Here is a 9797-nt window from a genome sequence, read left to right as displayed (position 1 = left end):
TAGCATTTTAGCAGTGATAGACCAAAAACTACCCTGTAGTGAAGATTTCCCTTTGAATTCATATTCTGGCTGATGCTTAGTTTCATTGCCACTTTTCTAAACAGCACCTTTTTATGAAAAGCTACAATGCTGTTTCAAGTAGGAATTTGTTTTGTATATTTGGAAATGTCCTGGACTGATCCTCAAAATCATTCCTGTTGGAGTTTTGCTATGACTTATCTCTTGAGCAGATACTGTATGCTGCTCATTCATCCATCTATTTGTGCATCCATCCATCCATTCACTCATCTATCCATCACTATACATCCAATTTATCCTGTTAGGAAAGGCCAAAACACACTGGTGGCGAATGCCCCACACCGGCGGTGGGTGGATGCATGCCAGCACTCATGCTTCATGCCACTGTCTACTTCCAGCCTTGCTGCCCCCTGAATTAAATGCATTTTGCCCCCACTCACTCTGCTTGTAGATACCAGCTCCTGTAGCAGCTCTTTTTCTCTGCTCCTATGGCAGCCTGACTCCTCCCCTCCTCACTAATGTGTAAAGAGAACCCTGCAGCTGTTGCTGACTCATGTTTGACAAAGAATGGAAGGGGAGAGACTCGTTGTTGAAGTCGAGAAATATCCTGAGCTAAACGACCCACAATCCCATCATTATACAGGCAAAGGCCAAATAGATATTGCCTGGTGAGTCATAGCTCAGGAGATCTGGTCTTCAGGTTAGAAATTATGTTCAATCAGTGGAGGAACACATGATTTTAGGCTTATGATAAGGTTGAGGAAGTACAGATCTTTCAGTTAAAGTAGTAATAACTATGCTTAGTCGTGAGCTGCAGCATAGCACATCCAGTGTGTGCTGGGGTGGCACTTGACACACGCCAGACGATGCTCCACACCGCGGCAGCGCTGGTGTGCTTTCACTTTAAGTCAGTCGGTGAGACCCAATGCAGGCAAATAATGCTTCGATAGATGAATACCTGGTTGCTATGGCATTGATGAGTGTAATATCAAGCTAATGAATGCCAAGTAAGCATAGTTTTGGTAATGTGCTGATTGTCAAGCCACAAGTAGTTCTATTAAAATAACTGGCTGTTTTAATTACCACTAAACCTTATGGTTGTACCATCGATCTAGCTCCTAATTAGCCACACAAAACGCCAGCGGAAGTTCAATCAGGAGGACCCAACACTCTCGTTCATTATCAAATCTCTCTATAACTATGGGTGTTTACTCTAGTGCTGTGTCTCAAATCGTATACTTCTGTACTTACACTTAATATTTTGAGTGCATAAGTGCGTTCACACTGAGAAGTATTGAAAAATGCAGTGCACTATTAGTACCTGGATGGTGCACGCAAAACAGTCAAGAAGTTGAGTGTGGAACTATGGACACTTCTCGCCCTCAATGGTCGCCATCTTGGCTACGTAGCAGAAGGGGAGGGACCACTTTTCAAACTGGAAATAGCGGCCGAGAAATGCGTGACTAAGGACTTTTTGCACTAAGCACCACTATACTGTTGTCGGGTATAAGCCAGCAGTATGTTTATTGGGTTAATTTAGCAGTCTGTAATGATTTGGTACCATGAACGATAATGCGAATGCTAATGCTAGTTTGCTAACTAGCTAATTTGCGGTTGTCATTTCCGGTGAGTGCACAACGGCAGTGTTTGGTTTGAGACAACACTACCCTGTTGAAATTTGCGCACTACGCCAATGAGTACATAGTGCACATAGTATACTACATGGAAGTGTACTAACGGAAGTATGTGATTTGAGACACTCCATAAGTCTGACCAGCCACATTTCGACACAGCCTCCCTGAGCTAATTATATCATTGTTGTCAAATTTTAAAACTGTTCTCCTCTCAGCTACTGTCAGTTGTCATTTCAGTAGGAATTTGTGCGACACTTTTCCAACCCATTCACCTCCGGTTCTTACGACATCCAGTGCCCAAGGTGCCTTCCATCAAACGCAACAGAAAACCCGCTCCACATCGTCCATCCATTTATCCAGATATTCAATCAACTCTCTTCACCTCTTCAGCACCACTAGTGTCTAGTGTCCAGTCCAGGGGTCTAATCGTCAATGACTCTTCACATTTTTAAACTTTATTGTGCAACATTTAATCTTTTTTTTTTATCCCTTTGAATTACTTTTCTCTGATTGAAATGCCTTGGCTGAACAAAATAAAGGATGCAGGCCTTACCTGGCACCCAGGTGAGAATTCAGCTAGCTCCTCACATCACTCCACTCATTCTCCGCAGTACTGCTCACTCAGCTGCACTGTCTGGCCAGCCATGCTCCAGTTCTCTTCTTGTAACTTTAACTGTACACTAAGCTTGCCTTTGGGGTTCAGTTCGATTAGGTTAACAAACAGACAGCAGACAGAAACTAGGAAAAATACTTAGGGGATGATGCTTATCATTCACTGTCCATCATGGCTCTGAGTACGTAAAACCTGCCCTCTTGGGACTGGCAACCATCCTAAATGACTAAATTTAAATGTGAAGGTGAAAACACAATGTCCTCATAAAATCTGGCAATATTTCACTGTAAATTAAAACTCCTTAGATATCTGCTTTTTCACCAGTATATCAAGAAATGTGTATGGACATGTGTTAAATGGATTATACTGCTACACTGAAATGTAGGCATCAAAATGCTGTTGAATAAATATGTGTACGTTTTTTGTTTTTGCTGGCAAATCAATAAAACCAAGCTTACTGGAGGAAGAATCTCAGGCCCCACAGATGCACTATATGCAGACAAATGGTTTATTATTTTTTGCAGTCTAAATATTTTGGCATGTTACTACAGAAGCCAAGACAGTGAAACTAGTGGGTGTTGAGCTGTGTGGTTAAACGAGTATGAGTCATGGAATCTTCTGAGTGGGCAAGATATGGGCATCTGTAGTACAGGCTGGATTGCATCAGATCGCCTATAGTATTCTTTCTATTTAGCAAATTTGTCCGCTTGTGTGGAACATATATCTTTTAAGATTTAGCACATTCAGCAGGTGTTATCCAGTGTGCTTCAGGTAAAGGATTTTTTAGCCATACTATTACTTTTCTCTCCACTCGATTAGTCAGATCAGCATCTTCTGAGGGGTCTGCAGGTTTATAGATTCTATAAAAAACAAAGGAGAGAGCTTTTGTTTCTGTGCGTTTTTTATTAACTATCTTTGCATCTGCAGTGCTTTTATATCGTAACCTTACTCATTGTCACTTCAAAAAGAAATGGCTTAGCTTAATTTAAAAGAAAAATGTAGACATACTGATTTATACGTGTTTACTCTTCAATGCATCTTTCCATCGCGCACACACACACACACACTCGCACACACACATCCAGTCCCTGCTTGGCAGACCTCTCTGGTTAACTGGGCTTGTAAATCATCTGCACAACATCAATGGAGAAACATTTGTCACCTCCAACGCCCGCCTGACTCAGCGTGTCTTTAACTGTCCTCAAGGAACGAGGCCTGGCCACGCACAGGGGATGTCGAAGGGGTCAAGGGGTGAATTTTAAAGAGAATGATCAAACTACCAATTCCACTGCTTGGCAGATGGGATGTTATATAAAGAGAGGTGAGTCATTATGTCAAGCTAAGCATCAGGGCCCAGAGGATTTTTATTAAAAGTCAGAAATAGCAGTATCTTTTAAAATATGATGATTTTCTAATGTGATTTTGACTCAGATGTTGTAAATTAAAGTCTAACAACACTGGCTGTTGTTAATGTTTAGGGTAATAGAAAACAACATAAATGCAGAGAAAATGCATTTAAGATGCTCATTATCTAAGTTAAAAACAATCTGTAATTAAATCTCCCCCAGAAAACACTGCAAATGGTATTTAAAGAATAATTCATACCCGATTGGTTGTTTTGTAATGTTTTACCATAATAACAAACATAAACATGAATGCATTTCTTTACATTTTTGAAAATTATGCACCACTAGTCCATACCCATTGAGTGCACAGTTGCCCATGTATAGTTTCACATGGTGTGTGTTTGGGATACAGGTCATAGGAAATTGCAGATTAAACAGTCAACTGAACCCATTATCAGGCTTTGGATACACACACAGTATTTGTTAGTCGAGGGATTTGTTGACAAAATGCAATAAAATGTAGAGTATCACCAGACGTATCCCATTATTTAAACATAAATAAGATAATCTCATTTAATGTATGGCTGTAAATCCTTTGCAGGCAATATCAGTTACCCTGTTAATACTATGCCAGGCCTGTACTGCAGCCATCTTCACTTCCTGCTAGTTTCTGGGGCTTGTTGCCCTCAGTCCTGTCTTTAGCATGTAAAATGTGTGATTGGTTTGATTGAGGAAGGGCTGCATTGAATTATGATTCTCATTATTGACTTACTAGTCCATACCCATTGAGTGCACAGTTGCCCACATACAGTTTCACATGGTGTGTGTTTGGGATACAGGTCATAGGAAATTGCAGATTAAATAGTCAACTGAACCCATTAAGAAGAGCAATGTATTCAGACAGAGTTTGTGTGAATTTGATAGTACGATTGCTTTATTAAAAGTACAGTAGTACCATTGCCAATAGTGGGGTAGTTAGTGGGCTAAAACTGTACATTAGTAGTTGAGGTAAAAACATTGGTCCACAGGGGGAGCCACAGCGTTCAGTCGCATTTTAGCAATTTTTTAACCATTTTTCAGTTGTTATAGCGCCACCCAGTTGCCACTTGGAATTAAATTTCTCCAGTCACCTTGAGGCGTCCTGTTCTACATATCTACCAAGTTTTGCTATAGCGCCCCCCTTTGGCCAATTGATGTAATATTGCTTCATTCGCATCCTCCCATGACCCTCTACCACTGTGCCAAATTTCACATGGATTGACCAAGTCAGTGAGGAGAAAAACATGGAACAGGCACACAGACACACCCACAGTTTTCGTCATTATATAGTAAGATCAGTATTTCGTCCATTTAATTTGTTCTGATCAATGGGAAGGTTTCAGTCAGAACGTCTTTACAAACCTTTCCTGCCTCTGTAAATAGGCTCCCACAGGAGGTGGGCTGGCGTTTAACAGGCGCCATTTAAAGCTGTGATGTTGAGGGGATACCATACAGTTTAAGCCAGTGAGTAATGGATCACAACAATACAACCAACATGGTTATGTTAATCTGTAACCCCAGACCCGGTGAGCCAGTGGCTCTAAGATAATATGTCCACTCTGACCCCACAGTCCTTCCCCATGATAAATCAGTAGATGCCCTCCTTTTCTGCCTGTGCAATTATCCTGTTTCACTTTGCCTGGGGCGGGCCGAATGTTTAACCCGCACAGATCTCGGGCAAATTGTCCATATTAAGCACATGCTGTCTCAAAGCCCATGAAGACCACTGTTAAATCCCATGACGCCAATATAGACATGCTGGCTGGGATAGTGGTGGATGCCTGCCTGTAATAAAAAATAGGCAATGAAGTGGAAAATTACCATGAGTAAATAATAGTCAGGCTGAGTAATGAAGCTTGCTGAAAGATTTAAAATAATAAAATTGCCACATGCCACTGTTTATGGATTCTCTGTGAAAAGTAGCACAGCTGTGTATATAACATAAGATGAAACTATATTGATCACTGTATTAGCCTCTTTTTGCCTGTTAGGCTATACGGTCTTGGCAATTAATTGATTTTTATGTGTTTGCAACAGTTTATGATTTCGCTATATTGTATCAAATAATAAGAGATTATGAGAATATGAGAAATTTGATTACTGTCAGCTGATGGCTATTAAAACCTGTTTTTTTACATCTATTTCTCATGCAGATTTCCATCTAATTGACATCTGCATACTGCATTTCATGACATGAATATAAAGTAACGGACAGTTTTGTTATTTACTGAATTTCATTGTGTCATGCCTGCTTGGGCCCGCTCATGAGGGCATTCCATAATCAGGCATTATCAATCCACCCGACGAGTGCGGCTCAACCACAGGTGCTCTCCTTGCGCACATTTGTTTCCTGTCTCCATCACTAGCAGCCATGACTGTTCCTCATTAAGTAGACTACACAAGCTACCCTGAGGAACACCAAGTTTTGCTGCTGCATCTTGTTAACTTATTTTTGGCAGTTTGTCATGAGCTTCAAGTAAAATATATTTTTCACTGAGAGAAATGACTTCCTTTTTCCCCATCATCATTTCAGTGTGCATGCAGCACCAGTCTAAGGTAGCCAGCTGGAAGGTGGCAACGTGCTACTGTGAGGCAATGTATTATGACAGTAATGTTATATATAGAGAGCTCTGCGCAGTATCGTAGCTATTCCTAGGACTGCACTCTTCAGATGTACCTGGAATCTGCTGGAGCCACTCTCCCAGTTTGTGGGTCACAGCCCCCAGTGCTCCGATCACCACTGGCACCAATGTTGCCTTTAATCCCCACATATTTCGTAGCTCCTCTTTCAGCCCTTGGTGTTTGACAAGCTTCTCGTGTTCCTTCTTTCTGATATTGCTTCTTCTGTTGTTCGTCCATCAACACGATGTCTGGTTGGTTAGCCATCACCAGCTTGTCAGTCGGGATCTGGAGGTCCCACAGGATCTTAGCTCGGTCATTCTCAACGACCTTAGGAGGTGTCTTCCATTCTGATCTTGGGACTTCCAGCCCATTCTCAGTGCAGATGTTCCTGTACACCGAGTTAGCCACTTGGTTACGGCGTCCCATGTACGCTGTTCCTGCCTGCATCTTACACCTTGCTTTTATGTGCTGAACTGTCTCAGGAGCATCTTTGCACAGCCTTATCCTGGGGTCCCCACTTCTACTGATCTTGTACTAAGTTTCTGTTCTTGTGCTACCATGATAAGTGCTTCTGTGCTGTCTTTCAGTCCAGTCATTTCCAGCCACTGGTAGGATTTCTTGATGTCAGCCACTTCTTCAATCTGCCGGTGGTACATGCCGTGCAGGGGCCTGTCCTTCCATGATGGCTCTTCCTTCTCTTCTGCATTCTGCATAATAACCCTTCTGCTGCCTGAGGCGTTCATTAAGCAGCTCATTTTTGGGGGCCAACTTCCTGATGTATTCCTGGATCTTGCAGGAGCTGAATAGCTCAGTGGTTAAGACTACTGACTTTGGCCCTGGAATATTTCCAGTAAGGATGGGGCAACATATCCAGTAAGGACCCTTGGGCAAGGTCCTTAATACTGCTAGCCTACCTCAGGATTAGTGAAACTGCCAGAGTCATACCAACTCGGACATCACCCGGGTCAGCAAGGTCTGCATCAGGTGTTGAGGAACCAGGACAACCTGGTAAGAAATGGGCTCCTGGAACAAGACTTGTATCTTATTTTATTTCATTTTAATTCTTGTCCTAAAGTAAACACTTACAGTGGATTACCTGATTACTATAACAGCATTTGTAAGAATGAATCTGTATCAAGCTTTTTGATCCACGTAAGCAGTTGATCACTGTAACCCTGATTACTCAAAGAGATATCCACTGTAGCCCAGTGGCAACCTCCAGGGCTGAAAAATGAAGCCCACACAGAAGTGCTGAAATCTACTTTTCCTCAAATGGCTGCTCTAGAGCGGGTCAATCCCCACGGACCCCCGTATTTAAATGCCAAACCTTACCGCAGTAATAAACGTGTACCGCCTGGTCTCTATACTGTAGCTAATTTTCCATTCTAACAACTATACAAGGGTTGAGTTTTCATTCAACTCATGTTATCCCAGCCTTAAAGTCATGCATAATTAAGATTGCAGCTGCTTTGATGCCAGCTGTTGACAAGATGCTACCACACCATGTTGTAAGACAACGTAACAGTGTTGTAACCTCAGATTCACAGAGTGTAGACATAGCTGTAGCTGTTGCTATTTCAGTGGTGTTTTTTGTTGTTGTTTGTCTGTCTTTTTGTTTGTTAGTTTGTTTTTTCAGTTCTGGAAGTTAATTGTAAGTTGGTCATTTTTAGGTGTTTTGGTTGCCCCAAAACATCTTGTTTAGCATTTGGTTGTACCGAAAGACCCTCTAAGGTGCTGGATGTTTTCAGCCTGTATGCACCATGCTTACCAAACAAGGTGCTACCATTAAGGTTAGCCTAGCCGTCTTGTCCAAATTTGGTTATTGGTGGCTCCAAAAATCAAAGATGGCGATGGCCAAAATGCCAAAGTTAATGCTTCAAAACAGAAGACCACAAACTGATGGGTGAAAATTATTTTATACAATCTAGGACTGTGACTAGAAAGGCAAAATTATAGAAAATATCCATGTGCTTGCTTCAGAGTTGACACTGTATTAATGTCTTAACGTGTTAGCTCCTTGAAAATGTCTTTCTGAGGCAGTAATTGCTGAAATTGAAGATAATAAAGAGAGGACACGGAGCTGATGCACTGAAAACACAATTAATTTAAGAATTATCGGATTAAAATTCTTTTACTGTGCAAAGAGGTTTAAAAGTGCAATTAAACAAGTGCACGGAAAACTCATTAGACAGAATGTAATCAATCACGCAGGGACAGTATTGATTTTAAATTAATTTAGACTTTAAAAAGTTTGGGAGAAAAAAAGGACATTATTATCAGACATTCTCAAAGAAAAGATATGTTACACAGCTGTGGTGCATAAATTCTCTACGAGGCTTTCTTCATCACGTGTATGTGATGTTTGTAGCTTCATTCATTACCTCGATATTTAGGTGTGCATCTTCACCTTACTTTTCCCCAAACTGGTCCACTGCCATCATGTATGTGAGATGATCTGTGCATGGAGGTCATGTACGCCGCTATTCTTCACAGTGCTGCCCCACATTGTTTATCTTTGATGCTCAGTCTGCCCACTCTTGTCATTTCCCCCTCCCCCCTACCCACCTTCATCTGACTGTCAGCAGTCTCAGGAACAACCAGGGTGGGATGTCTCTAATTAAACACTGGTAATGATGAGACTGTGTAAGAGGAGGGGGGGCATACTCATTACACTGAGAACAGATGCTCTTTCCAACCCCTGCCAGCCTGCCTTGATGCCCACAGTATGAATACATACATATAGATCTCTCTGCCTCTGCCCTGCTTGTTGGCTTAGTACTCAATGCCAAGGCAGCCCACACTTGGCTGCTACATGTTAATTTTTCCTCTCACATTCTTATTGAAATCACAGTTTCTCGGGTTTGTATTAAAAAAACAAAACAATCAGAAGTCTGTCTTTTCTCACACACTGTGTCTCTCACACATTATTATTCCACAGGATGCCAGCCCACACTTGGTCAGGGTGCCCTGTTTTTTTTTTGTTTTGTTTTTTTCCCAGAGTCGAACCCACATTGTGTTCTGCTCATGCATTCAAATATGAGCTGGTGAGGTTGTGAAGTGGAACACGGCATCGGCAGTCAATGCAACAAAATAAGGTCAGGTTGAATATGGAAATTAATTGAACTTCAGAAGAAGTGTACCAGAGGCTACAGCATAGGTGAGTGACTGAGTCAGGCTGAATGTGGAACAAAAATATCTTTAAAGTATTAAGCTCTGGTGCCGATGCTTTATGCTAGAGCTCTAGCAGGAAGTTATCAGCCAATGATTAAAGGGTCACTCGGGTTTATTATGACTTTATATATTGATGTTATTTTTGAAGCTATCATTCTTGTCAGTTATGAAAACATTACGCCAACCAAAGTAATTGCTGAGATTTGAGAATACAGGGACATTGCTACAGTAAAGTCCAAAAGGGCAGAAAACAAGCAGTCAGACAGACAGGTTGAAAACAAGCCAACAGTTTAGCCAGTTATCTACACTACTTTACTTAAAGGTAAAACTGAAAGTGAGTGCACTAATGTGTTG

General features: G+C 41.5%; 1 pseudogene; it reads right to left on the bottom strand.

The window, feature by feature from the left end:
* Positions 1-3466: 3466 nt before the first annotated feature.
* Positions 3467-6985, bottom strand: LOC144458802 (uncharacterized; annotated as a pseudogene).
* Positions 6986-9797: the final 2812 nt, after the last annotated feature.

The sequence above is a fragment of the Epinephelus lanceolatus genome, chromosome 19, assembly GCF_041903045.1.
Source record: "Epinephelus lanceolatus isolate andai-2023 chromosome 19, ASM4190304v1, whole genome shotgun sequence".
Classification (NCBI taxonomy): Eukaryota; Metazoa; Chordata; class Actinopteri; order Perciformes; family Serranidae; genus Epinephelus; species Epinephelus lanceolatus.
The sequence above is the reverse complement of the archived record's forward strand: the minus strand, read 5'-3'. Positions and strand labels throughout refer to the sequence as shown.